The sequence below is a fragment of the Chiloscyllium punctatum genome, chromosome 18 (genome assembly GCF_047496795.1).
Source record: "Chiloscyllium punctatum isolate Juve2018m chromosome 18, sChiPun1.3, whole genome shotgun sequence".
Classification (NCBI taxonomy): Eukaryota; Metazoa; Chordata; class Chondrichthyes; order Orectolobiformes; family Hemiscylliidae; genus Chiloscyllium; species Chiloscyllium punctatum.
In genome coordinates this window covers 58,949,390-58,967,154 of record NC_092756.1, presented here as the reverse complement: position 1 = coordinate 58,967,154, position 17,765 = coordinate 58,949,390, and positions in this window count along the sequence as shown.

The window sequence follows — 17,765 nt, the reverse complement described above, 5'->3', positions numbered from 1 at the left end:
ACACACAGTGACACGCTCTTACAGTCGGTGACACACTGTGACACTTTCTGATATTCTCTGAGACACTCTATGACACTCTCTGACACACTGTGACACACTCTGAGACAGACTGTGACACTTTCTGACTCTCTCTGAATCTCTGAGACACACTGTGACACTGCCTGACACTCTCTGAGATGCACTGTCACATTCGCTGACAGACTGTGACATTCTGTGACACTCTCGTACTCTCTCTGAAACACACTGTGACACTCTCTGACAGACTGTGACACATTGTGACACTCTCAGAGACAAACTGTGAGATTTTCTGACTCTGACTCTGACACACGCTGTGAAAATCTCTGATCCTATCGGACACTCTCTGAGGCACACTGTGACACTCTGTGGCAGACTGTGACACTCACTGACACTTCCTTAGACACACTGTGACACGCACTGTTCCTATCTAACGCTCTCTGAGACGCACAATGCGCCATTTTCTGATCCTACCTGCCTCTCTCTGAGACACACTTTCACTGTCTCTGACAGACTGTGACAAACTGTGACACTCTCAAAGACAGACTGCGACACTTTCTGTCTCCCTCTGAATCTCTGAGACACACTGTGACACGCTCTTACAGTCGGTGACACACTGTGTAACTTTCTGATTCTCTCTGAGACACACTATGACACTCTCTGACACACTGTGACACTCTCTGAGACAGTCTGTGACATTTTCTGACTCTCTGAGACACTCTGCAATACACTGTAAGTTTCTCTGACAGATTGTATCTCACAGTGACATCTGTGAGAAATACTGTGACACTTTCTGACTCTCTCTGACTCTCTGAGACACACTGTGACACTCTATTAGATACACTGTGACCCTCTCTGACACTCTCTTAAACACATATTGACATTCTCTGACTCTCTCTGACACTCTCTAAGGCACACTATGACACTCACTGAAAGACTGTGACATACTGAGGCACTCTCAAAGACAGACTATGACATTTTCTGACTCTCTCTGACACTCTTTGAGGCACACTGCGACACTCTCTGACAGACTATGACGCACTGTGACACCCTCTGAGACAGACTATGACACGTTCTAACTTTCTCTGACTCTCTGAGACACACTGTGACACTCTCTGAGACACACTGTGACACTCTCTGACACACTGCGACACTCTCTGAGACAGACTGTGACACTCTCAGACTCTTTCTGATACCCTCTGAGGCACAGCACGACACACTGTGACAATCTCTGACAGGTTGTAACAAACTGTGACATTCTCTGACACTCTCTTAGACACACTGTGATACTCTCTGACTCACTCTGTCACTCTCTGAGACACACTGTGACACTCTCTGAGACACACTGTGACACTCTCTGACACACTGTGTCACTCTCTGAGACACACTGTGTCATGCACTGACATACGGTGACATTTTCTGACACACTGTGACTCTCTAGGAGACATACTGTGTCACGTTCTGTCTCTCTCTGATTCCCTGAGACACACTGCGACACTCTCTGACCTGCTCTGACACTCTCTGACACATACTGTGACACTTTCTGACTTTCTTTGAGACACACTGTGATACCGTATGCTCTATCATCCACTCTCTGAGGCACATTATGACATACTGTGACACTCTCTGACACACTGTGTCACTCTCTGATACACACTGTGTCACGCGCTGACACACGGTGACATTTTCTGAGACACTGTGACTCTCTATGAGACATACTGTGTCACGTTCTGTCTCTCTCTGATTCCCGGAGACACACTGCGACACTCTCTGACCTGCTCTGACACTCTCTGACACATACTGTGACACTTTCTGACTTTCTCTGAGACACACTGTGATACCGTCTGCTCTATCATCCACTCTCTGAGGCACAGTATGACATACTGTGACACTCTCTGACTCTGTCTGACATCTCTGAGACACACTGTGACACTCTCTTACAGACTGTGACACTCTCTGAGCCAAATGCTGACATTCTCTGAAACTCTCTGAGACACACTGTAACACTCTCTCACAGACTGTGACCATCTCTGAAACAAATGCTGACACACTCTGAGACACTGAATGACACACTGTGACACTTACTGGCTCTCTCTGAGACACTCTGCAAGACACTGTAAGATTCTCTAACAGATTGTGTCTCAGAGTGACACTCTCGGAGAAAAGCTGTGACATTTTCTGACTCTCTCTGACTCTCTGAGACACACTGTGACACTCTATTAGATACACTGTGACCCTCTCTGACACTCTCTTAAACACATATTGACATTTTCTGACTCTCTCGGACACTCTCCAAGGCACACTATGACACTTCTGAATGACTGTGACACACTGAGGCACTCTCAAAAACAGACTGTGACATTTTCTGACTCTGTCAGACACTCTTTGAGGCACACTGTGACACTCTCTGACAGCCTGTGACACACTGTGACACCCTCTGAGACAGACTGTGACACGTTCTAACTCTCTCTGACTCTCTGAGACACACTGTGACACTCTCTGAGACACACTGTGACACTCTCTGACACACTGTGTCACTCTCTGAGACACACTGTGTCACGTGCTGACATACGGTGACATTTTCTGAGACACTGTGACTCTCTCTGAGACATACTGTGTCATTTTCTGTCTCTCTCTGATTCCCTGAGACGCACTGTGAAACTGTCTGACCTGCTCTGACACTCTCTGCTACAGACTGTGACACTCTCTGACCTGCTCTGACACACACTGTGACACTTTCTGACTTTCTCTGAGACACGCTGTGATACAGTCTGCACTATCATCCACTCTCTGAGGCACAGTATGACATACTGTGACACTCTCTGAGATGGACTGTGACACTCTCTGACAGACTGTGACACACTGTGACACTCTCTGGCACTTTGAGACGCACTGTGACGCTCTCTGATCCTATCTGACAATCACGGAGACGCACTGTGACAGTCTCTGACTCTCTCTGAAACTTTGAGACGCACTGGGACATTCTCTGACCTGCTCTGACACTCTCTGAGACTCACTGCGACACTCTCTCACAAACTATGACACTCCCTGAGCCAAATGCTGACACTTTCTGATTCTCTCTGACCCTCTAAGACAAACTGTGACACGCTCTGACATTCTTTGAAACACACTGACACTCTCTGACAGAATGTGACACTCTCTGACACTCTCTGAAAAGCACTGTGACACTCTCTGACAGACTGTGACACACTGTGACACTCTCTGGCACTTTGAGACGCACTGTGACACGCTCTGATCCTATCTGACAATCACGGAGACGCACTGTAACAGTCTCTGACTCTCTCTGAAACTTTGAGACGCACTGGGACACTCTCTGAGCCTATCTGACACTCTCCAAGACACACTGTGGCACTCTCGTAGACCCACTGTTACCCTCTGTGACAATCTCTGAAAGACTGTGACACACTGAGACACTCTCAAAGACAGACTGTGACACTTTCTGACTCTCTCTGATTCTCTAAGACAAACTGTGACACACTCTGACATTCTTTGAAACACACTGTGACACTCTCTGACAGATTGTGACACACTCTGACACTGTCTGCGACACACTGGGACCCTCTCTGACAATTTGAGACACACTGTGATACTCTCTGACACTCTCTGATAAGCACTGTGACACTCTCTGACACTCTCTGAAAAGCACTGTGACACTCTCTGGAATTTTAAGACTCAGTGTGACACTCTCTGATCCTATCTGACAATCACGGAGAAGCACGGTGACAGTCTCTGACTCTCTCTGACACTTTAAGACACACTGTGAGACTCTCTGACAGAGTATGACACACTGTGACACTCGCAAAGACAGACAGTGACACTTTCTCACTCCCTCTGAATCTCTGAGACACACTGTGACGCGTTCTTACAGTCGGTGACACACTGTGACACTTTCTGATACTCTCTGAGACACACTATGACACTCTCTGACACACTGTGACACTCCCTGAGAAAGACTGTGACACCTTCTGACTCTCTCTGAGACACTCTGCAATACACTTTAAGATTCTGTGACAGATTGTATCTCACAGCAACACTCTGTGAGAAATACTGTGACACTTTCTGACTCTCTCTGACTCTCTGAGACACACTGTGACACTCTATTGGATACACTGTGACCCTCTTTGACACTCTATTAAACACATATTGACATTCTCTGACTCTCTCTGACATTCTCTAAGGCACACTATGACACTCTCTGAACGACTGTGACACACTGAGGCAGTCTCAAAAACAGACTGTGACATTTTCTGACTCTCTCTGACACTCTAAGACAAACTGCGACACTCTCTGACATTCTTTGAAACACACTGTGATACTCTCTGACAGACTGTGACACACTCTGACACCGTCTACCACACAAAGGGACACTCTCTGACAATTTGAGACACACTGTGACACTCTCTGACACTCTCCGAAAAGCACTGTGACACTCTCTGACAGACTGTGACAACTGTGACACTCTCTGAGACGGACTGTGAGATTTTCTGGTCTTATCGGACACTCTCTGAGACGCACTGTGACACTCTGACAGACTGTGACACACTGTGACACTCTCTGGCACTTTGAGATGCACTGTGATACTCTCTGATCCTATCTGACAATCACGGAGATGCACTGTGACAGTCTCTGACTCTCTCTGACACTTTGAGACACACTGCGGGACTCTCTGACAGAGTGTGACACACTGTGACACTCTCAAAGACAGACAGTGACACTTTCTGACTCCCTCTGAATCTCTGAGACACACTGTGACACGCTCTTACAGTCGGTGACACACTGTGTAACTTTCTGATTCTCTCTGAGACACACTGTGACACTCTCTGAGACAGACTGTGACATGTTCTAACTCTCTCTGACTCTCTGAGACACATTGTGACACTCTCTGAGACACACTGTGACACTCTCTGACACACTGTGTCACTCTCTGAGACACACTGTGTCATGCGCTGACATACGGTGACATTTTCTGAGACACTGTGACTCTCTCTGAGACATACTGTGTCATTTTCTGTCTCTCTCTGATTCCCTTAGACGCACTGTGACACTCTCTGACCTGCTCTGACACTCTCTGAGAAAGACTGTGACACTCTCTGACCTGCTCTGACACACACTGTGACACTTTCTGACTTTCTCTGAGACACACTGTGATACCGTCTGCTCTATCATCCTCTCTCTGAGGCACAGTATGACATACTGTGACACTCTGTGACTCACTCTGACATCTCTGAGACACACTGTGACACTCTCTCACAGACTGTGGCATTCTCTGAGCCAAATGCTGACACTCTCTGACACTCTCTGAGAAACACTGTAGCACTCTCTCACAGACTATGACACTCTCTGAGCCAAATGCTGACAATTTCTGACTCTCTCTGACTCTCTAAGGCAAACTGTGACACTCTCTGACATTCTTTGAAACGCACCGACACTCTCTGACTGACTGTGACACACTCTGACACTGTCGTGACACACTGGGACCCTCTGACAATTTGAGACACACTGTGACACTCTCTGACACACTCTGAAAAGCACTATGACACTCTCTGACAGACTGTGACACACTGTGACACTCTCTGAGCCGGACTGTGACACTCTCTGATCTTATCTGACACTCTCTGAGACACACTGTGACACACTCTGACAGACTGTGACATACTGTGACACTCTCTGGCACTTTGAGACGCACTGTGACACTCTCTGATCCTATCTGACAATCACAGAGTCGCACTGTGACAGTCTCTGACTCTCTCTGAAACTTTAAGACGCTCTGGGACACTCTCTGAGCCTATCTGACACTCTCCGAGACACACTGTGACACTCTCTGACTCTCTATGGAACAAACTGTAACACGCTCTGACAACCTGTGACACACTGTGACACTCTGCAATACACTATAAGATTCTCTGACAGATTGTATCTCACAGTGACATCTGTGAGAAATACTGTGACACGTTCTGATTCTGTCTGACTCTCTGAGACACACTGTGACACTCACTGAGACACACTTTGACACTCTCTGACAGACTGTGACACTCTCTGACTCTCTCTGACACTCTCATAGACACACTGTGACACTCTCTGATTCTATCTGACACTCTCTGAGAAACACTGTGTCACGCTCTGACAGACTGTGAGAATTTCTGCGACACACTGTGACACTCTGACACTCTCTGAGGCATATTTTGACACTCTCTGAACGACTGTGACACACTGAGACACTCTCAAAGACAGATTGTGACACTTTCTGACTCTCTTTGACTCACTCAGAAATATACTGTAGCCTTCTCTGACAGACTGTGACACACTGTGGGCGGCACGGTGGCACAGTGGTTAGCACTGCTGCCTCACAGCGCCTAAGACCCGGGTTCAATTCCCGCCTCAGGCGACTGACTGTGTGGAGTTTGCACGTTCTCCCCGTGTCTGCGTGGGTTTCCTTCGGGTGCTCCGGTTTCCTCCCACAGTCCAAAGATGTGCAGGGCAGGTGAATTGGCCATGCTAAATTGCCCGTAGGGTTAGGTAAGGGGTAAATGTAGGGGAATGGGTGGGTTGCGCTTCTGTGGGTCGGTATGGACTTGTTGGGCCGAAGGGCCTGTTTCCACATTTTAATGTAATCTAATCTGTAATGTAATCTAAACACTGTGACACTCTCTGAGACAGACTGTGACACGTTCTAACTCCCTCTGACTCTCTGAGAAGCACTGTGACAGTCTCTGAGACCGAATGTGACACTTTCTGATTCTCACTGAGACACACTGTGACACTCTCTGACACTGTCTGAGACACGCTGTGACTCCCTCTGATCCTAACTGACACTCTCTGAGACACACTCAGACTCTCTCTGAAACACACTGTGACGCTCTCTGACTCTCTCTGAGACGCGCTGTGACACCCTAGGAGACACATTGTGACACTCTCTGGCACACTGTGACACTCTCTGAGACAGACTGTGACACTTTTTGAATCTCTCTGAGACACACTGTGACACTCTCTGACACACTGTGAACTCTCTGAGACAGACTGTGACACTTTCTGACTCTCTCTGGCACTTTGGGACGTACTGTGACACTTTCTGAAACACACTGTAACAGACTGTGACACACTGTGACACGCTCTGACATTCGCTGAGACATACTGGGACATTTTCTGACTCCTTCTGACAATTTGAGACACACTGCGACACTCTCTGATCCTATCTGACACTCTCTGAGACACACTGTAACACTCTCTGACAGACTGTGACACACTGTGTCACTCTCAAAAACAGACTGTGACACTTTCTGACTCTCTCTGACTCACTCTGAAATATACTGTAAACTTCTCTGACAGACTGTGACCCACTATGACACTCCCTGAGACAGACTGTGACACAGTCTGAGACGCACTGTGATGCAGTCTGACTCTCTCTGACACTCTCTGAGGCACAGTATGACACAGTAAGACACTCTCTGACTCACTCTGACACTCTCTAAGACACACTGTGACACTCTCTGAGAGACTGTGACACACTCCGACTCTCTCTGACAATTACTTAGACAAACTGTGACACGCTCTGACTCTCTCTGAAACACTCTGCGACACACTCTGACAGACTGTGACTCACTGTGACACGCTCTGACACTCTCTTAGACAAACCGTGACACTTTCTGACTCACTGAGACATACTGTGACACGTTTTGACACTCTCTGAGAGACACTGTGACACTCTCTGACTCTCTGAGACAGACTGTGACACTCTGTGACTCTCTCTGATACTCTGTAAAACACTGTAACACTCTCTATCCCTCTCTGAGACGCTCTGAGACACACTGTGACATTTATGACTCTCTCTCTCACACTCTCTGAGACACACTGTGACACTCTCTGACTATCTCTGAGACAAACTGTGACTCTCTCTGACACTCTGAGATACACTGTGATGCTCTCTCACACTCTCTGAGAAATACTGTAACACTTTCTGATAGACTGTGACACACTGTGACACGTTTTGACTATCTCTGACACTCTCTGACTATCTCTGACACTCTCTAAAACGTACTGTGACACTCTCTGACAGACCCTGACACACTGTGACACGTTTTGACTCTCTCTGACTCTCTCTGAAACACACTGTGACGCTCTCTTACACTCTCTGAGACACACTGTGACACTTTCTGACTCTCTCTGACACTCTGCTACAGACTGAGACACTCTCTGGCTCTCTCGGACACTCTCTGACATATACTATGACACACTGTGACACTCTCAGACTCTCTCTAACACACTCTGAAAGACACTGTGACACACTGCAATACTCTCTGACACACGGTGAGATTCTCAGAGACACTGTGTCACTCTCTGACCCTCTCTGACCCGCTCTTAGACAAATGCTGATCCTCTCTGACACTCTCTGACACACACTGTAACACTCTCTGACAGACTGTGACATTCTCTGAGACAAACACTGACACTCTCTGAGACACAGAATGACACACTGTGTCACTCTCTGACCCTCTCTGACCCTTTCTTAGACAAATGCTGACCCTCTCTGACACTCTCTGAGACACAGTATGACACATTTTGACACTTTCTGACTCTCTCTGATACACTCTGAAATACACTGCAACTTTCTCTGACAGATTATGATATACTGTGACACTCTCTGAGACACACTGCGACACTTTCTGACTCTCTCTGACGCTCTGAGACAAACTGTGACATTTTCTAACAGACTGTGACACACTGTGATACTGTTTGACTCTGCATGCAGCACTCTCTGACTCTCTCTGAGACACACTATGACACTCGCTGACACACTGTGACACTCTCTGACTCTCTCTCTCTGACACACTGTGACAATCCCTGACACACTGTGACACCCACTGAGACGCTGTGACACTTTCAGACTCACTCTTCCACTATGAGGCACACTCTGACGCTCTCAGAGACACATTGTGAAACGCACTGCCCTCTCTGACTTTGTCTGAGACACAATATGAAACTCACTGACTCTCTCTGACACTCTGAGACACACTGTGTCACTCTGTGAATCTCTGACACTCTAAGACACACTATGACACTGTTTGACTCGCTTCGACACTCTCTGAGACACACTGTGACAATCTCTGTCAATCATTGAGACACACTGTAACACTCTCAGACACACTGTGACATTCTCTGAGACAAACACTGACACTCTCTGACACTCTCTGAGACACAGTATGACACACTGTAACACTCTCTGACACACTCTGAAATACACTGTAACCATCTCAGAAAGACATTGACACACTGTGAAACACTCTGAGACACACTATGACACTCTCTGAGGCACTCCGTGACACTCTCTGCCTCTCTCTGAGACACTCGGTCACTCTCTCACACACACTGTGACACACTATGACATCTTATGACTCTCTCTCACACTGTCTGATACACATTGTGACACTCTCAGACAATCTCTGAGACACACTGTGACACTCTCTGACAGATTGTGACAAACTATCACACTCTCTGACTCTCTCCGACACTCTCTTAGACAAACTGTGACATGCTCTGCCTCTCTCTGACATTCTCTGAAACACAGTGTGACAGTCTATGACTCTCTCTGACTCTCGCTGACACCCTATGAGACACACTGTGACACTTTCTGAATCTTTCTGTCACTCCCTGAGACACACTGTAACACTCTCTGACAGACTGCGACCCTCTCTGGGACAAACACTGACCCTCTCTGACAGTCTCTGAGACACAGCACGACTCAATTTGACACTCACTGACTTTCTCTGACACACTTTGAAATACACTGTAACCTTCTCTGACAGACTGTGACACTCCCTGAGACACACTGTGACACTTTCTGACTCACTCTGCCGCTATGAGGCACACTCCGACGCTCTCAGAGACACATTGTGAAACGCACTGCCCTCTCTGACTCTGTCTGAGACACACTATGGCACTCACTGACTCTCTCTGACACTCTGAGACACACTGTGTCACTCTGTGACTCTCTGACACTCTGAGACACACTATGACACTGTTTGACTCGCTTCAAAACTCTCTGAGACACACTGTGACACTCTCTGAGACACAATATGAAACTCTCTGACACACGGTGACATTCTCCGGGACACTGTGACACTCTCTGTCAATCTCTGAGGCACACTGTAACACTCCCTGACAGACTGTGACATTCTCTGAGACAAACACTGACACTCCCTGTCACACTCTGAGAGACATAGTATGACACACGGTGACACTCTCTGACTCTCTCTGACACACTCTGAAATACACTGTAACCTTTTCTGAAAGACTGTGACATACTGTGAAACTCTAAGAGACTCATTGTGCCACTCTCTGACTCTTTCTGACACACTCTGAGACAATCTATGACACTCTTTGACAGGTTGTGACACACTGTGACACTCTCTGTCAATCTCTGAGGCACACTGTAACACTCCCTGACAGACTGTGACATTCTCTGAGACAAACACTGACACTCCCTGTCACACTCTGAGAGACATAGTATGACACACGGTGACACTCTCTGACTCTCTCTGACACACTCTGAAATACACTGTAACCTTTTCTGAAAGACTGTGACATACTGTGAAACTCTAAGAGACTCATTGTGCCACTCTCTGACTCTTTCTGACACACTCTGAGACAATCTATGACACTCTTTGACAGGTTGTGACACACTGTGACACTCTCTGGCCCTCTTTAAGATAGGCTATGACACTCTCTGACGCACTCTGTAACACACTGTGACACTCACTGACAGACTGTGACAAACTGTGACCCTCTCTGGCTTTCTCTGACACTCTCTGAGGCAGACTGGGACACTCTTTGACAGGCTGTGACAAACTGTGGCACACTCTGACCCTCTCTGAGACCGACTGTGACACTCTCTGACACTCTCTGAAACAGACTGTGACACTCTCTGACAGACTGTGACACGCTGTGACACTCTCTGAAACACACTGTGCCACTCTCCGATTCTCTCTGTCACTCTCTGAGAAACACTGTGACATTCTCTAACAGACTGTGACACACTGTGATACTGTTTGACTCTGCATGCAGCACTCTCTGACTCTCTCTGAGACACACTATGACACTCGCTGACACACTGTGACACTCTCTGACTCTCTCTCTCTGACACACTGTGACAATCCCTGACACACTGTGACACCCACTGAGACGCTGTGACACTTTCCAACATTGTGTGAGACACACAGTGACACTCTCTGACTCTCTCTGACACACTCTGATATGCACTGTAACCTTCTCTGAAAGACTGTGACACACTGTGAAACACTCTGAGACACACTGTGACACTTTCTGGCGTTCTCTGATTCTCTGAAATACACTGTGGCACTCTCTGAGACATACTATGACACTCTTTGACAGGTTGTGACACACTGTGTTACACTCTAACCCTCTCTGAGACCGATTGTGACACTCTCTGACACCCTCTGAAACACACTGTGACACTTGCTGACGGACTGGGATACAAGGTGACACTCTCTGAGACACACGGTGACACTTTCCGACTCTATCTGACACTCTCTGAGAGAACCTGACTCTCTCTGACAGACTGTTACACACTGAGACACTGTCTGAAAATCTCCGAGACACACTGTGACACTCTCTGGCAGACTGTGACACTATCTGACTCTCACTGAAACTGTCTGAGACACACTGTGACTCTCTCTGACAGTCTCTGACTGACTGTGAGACACTGTGACAATCTCTGATACACTGTGACACTCTCTGAGACACACTGTGACACTCTGCAACACACTGTGGCTCTCCCTGACACTCTCTGAAACGTACTGTGACACTCATGACAGACTGTGACACACTGTGACACTACTCTGAGACACACTGTGACACTCTCTGATAAACACTGTGCTACTCTCTGACTCTCTCTGTCACTCTCTGAGAAACACTGTGACATTCTCTAACAGACTGTGACACACTGTGATACTGTTTGACTCTGCATGCAGCACTCTCTGACCCTCTCTGAGATACACTATGACACTCGCTGACACACTGTGACACTCTCTGACTCTCTCTCTGACACACTGTTCAATCCCTGACACACTCTGACACCCACTGAGACGCTGTGACACTTTCTGACACTCTGTGAGACTCACTGTGACACTCTCAGACACACTGTGACACTCTCTGATTCTATCTGACACACTATAACAATCTCTGACACACTGTGACACTCTCTAAGACACTGTGACACTTTCTTACACTCTCAGAGACATACTGTATCCCTCTCTAAGACACTGTGATAATCTCTGACGCTCTCTGAGACATACTGTGACACTCTCTAACAGACAGTGACACACTGTGACATTCCCTGACTCTCTATGAAACTCCCTGAGACACACTGTGACACTCTCTGGGACACACTGTTACACTGTCTGACGTTCTTTGGCTCTCTCTGTAACACACTGTGACGTTCTCTGAAACACGGTTACGTTCTCTGAGATGTTGTCACACTCACTGAGACGCACTGTGACACATTCTGTCTCTCTCTCTGACCCTCAGAAACACACTGTGACACTCTCTGAGACACACTGTGACACTCGCTGCCTCTCTCTCTCTGAGACACTCGGTCACTCTCTGAGACAGAGTGTGACACACTATGATATCTTCTGACTCTCTCACACACTCTCTGAGACACAATGTGACTCTCTCTGACAGATTATGACACACTGTGATACTTTCTGAAACACTGTGACATTCTTTGAGACACTGTGAATCTCTCTGAGACACACTGTGACACTTTCTGATTCTCTCTGACACTCTGACAGACTGGGACACTCTCTGACACACTATGACACTCTCTGCCCGACTGCGATGCTAGCTCGCACACGGAGACATTCTCTGAGACACTGTGACACTCTCTGAGACAGACTGTGACACTCTCTGACACTGAAGCACAATGTGACACTCTCTGACTTTTTCTGTCAATCTCTGAGACACACTGTAACACTCTCATGGACTCTGACCCTCTCTGAGACAAATGCTGACCCTCTCTGACACTCTCTGAGACACTGTATGACACACTTTGACACTTTCTGACTCTCTCTGATACACTCTGAAATACACTGCAACCTTGTCTGACATACTGTGAAACACTGTGACACACTCTGACCATCTCTGAGACACACGGTGATACTCACTGACTCTCTCTGACTCTCACTTAGACACACTATGACATTCACTGACTCTCTCTGACACTCACTGAGACACACTGGGACACTCTCTGACAGACTATGGCAGTCTCTGTGACACTTTCTGTCTCTCTTTGACTCTGAGACACATTGTGACACTCTCTGCCTCTCTCTGAGACACTCGGTCACTCTCTGAGACACAATTTGACACTCTGTCACATTTTCTGACTCTCTCTCACACTCTCTGAGACACACTGTAAACTCTCTCTTACAGATTGTGACACACTATGACTCTCTTTGACACATTTTGACACTCTTTGAAACTTTCTGACACATTGTGACATTCTCTGAGACACTGTGACACTCTTTGAGACACACTGTGACACTTTCTGATTCTCCCTGACATTCTGAGACACTCTCTGACTCTCTCTGACACTCTCTAAGATATAGTATGACACATTATGACATTCTCAGTCTCTCTCTGACACACTCTGAAAAACATGTGACACACTACGACACTCTCTGACCCACGGTGACATTTTCAGAGACACTGCTTCACTCTCTGACTCTCTCTGAGACATACTATGACACTCTTTCACAGGTTGTGACACACTCTGACCAGCTTTCAGATATACTGTGACACTCTCTGACACACTCTGTAACACACTGTGACACTCTCTAACAGACTGACAAATTGTGACACTCTCTATCTTTCTCTGACACTCTCTGAGACATACTATGACACTCTTTGACAGGCTGTGACCCACTGTGACACACTCTGACCCTCTCTGAGACCGACTGTGAAACTCTCTGACACTCTCTGACACTCTCTGTAGCACACTGTGACGCTCTCTGACAGATTGTGACACACTATGACACTCTCAGAGACACACTGTGACACTTTCTGACTCTCTTTGACTCTCTGAGACACACCGAATCTCTCTGACAGACTGTGACACACTGAGACACTCTGAAAATCTCCGAGACCCACTGTGATACTCTCTGGCAGCCTGTGAGACTATCTGATTCTCACTGACACTGTCTGAGACACACTGTGTCTCTCTCTGACACTCTGAGACACACTGCGTCACTCTCTGACACCCTCGAACACTCCGAGCCACACTGTGACACTCTTTGACTCGCTTCGACACTCTCTAAGACACACTGCGACACTCTCTGACTCTCTCTGACACTCTCTGAACCACACTGTGACACTCCCTGAGACACAGTGACACTCTCTGACCGACTGTGAGACTCTCTGACACACGGTGACGTTGTCTGAGACACTGTGACACATTCTGTCTCTCTCTCTCAGACCCTCTGAGACAGAGTGTCACACTCTCTGAGACACACTGTGACAATCCCTGCCTCTCTTTCTGAGACACTCGGTCACTCTCTGAGACAGAGTGTGACACACTGTGACATCTTCTGACTCTATCACACACTCTCTGAGATACACTTTGACACTCTGACAGATTGTGACACACTGTGACGCTCTCTGACGCACTCTGAGACACACTATGACACTTTCTGACACACTGTGACATTCTCTGAGACACTGTGACACTCTCTGAGACACATGTGACACTTTCTGACTCTGACACAGGCTGAGGCACTCTCTGGCTCTCTCTGACACTCACTGAGATATAGTATGTCACACTGTGACACTCTAAGACTCTCTCTAACACACTCTGAAACACACTGTGACACACTATGACACTTTCTGACACACTGTGACATTCTCTGAGAGTCTGTGACACCCTCTGAGACACACTGTGACACTTCCTGACTCTGACACAGACTGAGACACTCTCTGACTCTCTCTGACACACTCTGTGGTATAGTATGTCACACTGTGTCACTCTCCGACCCTCTCTGACACTCCCTGAGTCACGCTATGACCCTCTCTGAGACAAAGGCTGATCCTCTCTGACACTCTCTGAGACACACTGTAACACTCTCTGACAGGCTGTGACATTCTATGAGACAAACACTGACACTCTCTGAGACACTCTGTAACACACTGTGACACTGTCTGACAGACGGTGATGTTCTCTGAGATGCTGTGACACTCTCTGAGACGCACTGTGACACATTTTGTCTCTCTCGCTCTGATCCTCAGAACCAAACTGTGACACTCTCTGAGAAACACTGTGACTCTCCCTGCCTCTCTCTCTCTGAGACACTCGGTCACTCTCTGAGACAGAGTGTGACTCACTGTGACATCTTCTGACTCTCTCTCACACTCTCTGAGAAACACTGTAACTCTCTCTGACATATTGTGACACACTGTGACACTTTCTGACACACTGTGACATTCTCTGAGACACTGTGAAACTCTCTGAGACACATTGTGACACTTTTCGAATCTCTCTGACACTCTGATACAGCCTGAGACACTCTCTGGCTGTCTTGGACACTCTCTGAGATATAGTATGACACACAGTGACTCTCTCAGACTCTCTCTAACACACTCTGAAACACACTTTGCCACACTGCGACACTGTCTGACACACGGTGACATTCTCAGAGATAGTGTGTCACTCTCTGACCCTCTCTGACACTATCTTAGACAAATGCCGACCCTCGCTGACACTATCTGAGACACGCAGTAACACTCTCTGACAGACTGTGACATTCTCTGAGACAAACACTGACACTCTCTGACATTCTCTGAGACACAGTACGACACACTGTGACGCTCTCTGACTCTCTCTCTGACACACTCTGATATACACTGTAACCTTCTCTGAAAGGCTGTGACACACAGTGAAACTCTCTGAGACACACTGTGACACTTTCTGACTTTCTCTGAATCTCTGAATTACACTGTGACACTCTCTGAGACACACTGTAACACTCTTTGACAGATTGTGACACACTGTGTCACACTCTGACCCTCTCTGTGACCGACTGTGACACTATCTAACACTCTCTGAAACACACTGTGACACTTGCTGACAGACTGTGACACAATGTGACACACTCTGACACACACGGTGACACTTTCCGACTCTATCTGACACTCTCTGATACACTGTGACACTCTCTGAAACACACTGTGGCTCTCTCTGACACTCTCTGAACCGTACTGTGACACTCACTGACAGACTGTGACACACTGTCATACGTGTTTGACTGTCTCTGAAACTCTGACATTCTCTGAAACACACTGGCACTCTCTGACAGCCTGTAACACACTGTGACACGTTTTGACAGTCTCTGACACTCTCTGACTCTCTCTGACACTCTCTGAAACGTACTGTGACACTCTATGACAGACTGTGACACACTTTGACACATTTTGACTCTCTCTGACAGTCTCTGACACTCTCTGAAACACTCTGTGCCACTCTCCGACTCTCTCTGTCACTTTCTGAGAAACACTGTGACATTCTCTTACAGACTGTGATACACTGTGATACTCTTTGACTCTGCATGCAGCACTCTCTGACTCTCTCTAAGACACACTATGACACTCGCTGACACACTGTGACACTCTCTGACTCTCTCTCTCTGACACACTGTGACAATCCCTGACATACTGTGACGCCCACTGAGACGCTGTGACACTTTCTGACACTCTGTGTGACAAGCTGTGGCACTCTCTGACGCACTGTGACACTCTCTGAAACTATCTGACACACTATGACCATCACTGACACACTGTGACACTCTCTAATACACTGTGACACTTTCTGACACTCTCAGAGACATACTGTATCCCTTTCTAAGACAATGTGATAATCTCTGACACTCTAACACTGTGCCACTCCCTGACTCTCTCTGATACTCCCTGAGACACACTGTGACTCTCTCTGGGACACACTGTTACACTGTCTGACCCTCTTTGGCACTCTCTGTAACACACTGTGACACTCTCTGACACGGTGACGTTTTCTGAGATGCTGTGACACTCTCTGAGACGCACTATGATACATTCTGTCTCTCTCTGACCCTCAGAAACACACTGTGACACTCTCTGAGACACACTGTGACACTCACTGCCTCTCTCTCTGAGACATTCGGTCACTTTATGAGAAAGAGTGTGACACACTGTGACATCTTCTGACTCTCTCTCACACTCTCTGAGACGCACTGTGACTCTCTCTGACAGATTGTGAAACACTGACATTTTCTGACACACTGTGACATTCTCTGAGACACTGTGAAACTCTCTGAGACATACTGTGACACTTTCTGACTCTCTCTGACACTCTGACAGTCTGTGACACTCTCTGATACACTATTACACTCTCTGCCCGACTGCGATGCTAACTGACACACGGTGACATTCTCTGAGACAATGTGACCCTCACTGACATTTTCTGTCAATCTCTGAGACAGACTGTAACACTCTCTCACGGACTGTGACCCTCTCTGAGACAAATGCTGACCTTCTCTGCCACCCTCTGAGACACAGTATGACACACTTTGACACTTTCTGACTCTCTCCGATACACTCTGAAATACACTGCAACCTTCTCTGAGAGACTGTGACATACTGTGACACTCTCTGAGACACACTGCGACACTTTCTGACTCTCTCTGACGCTCTGA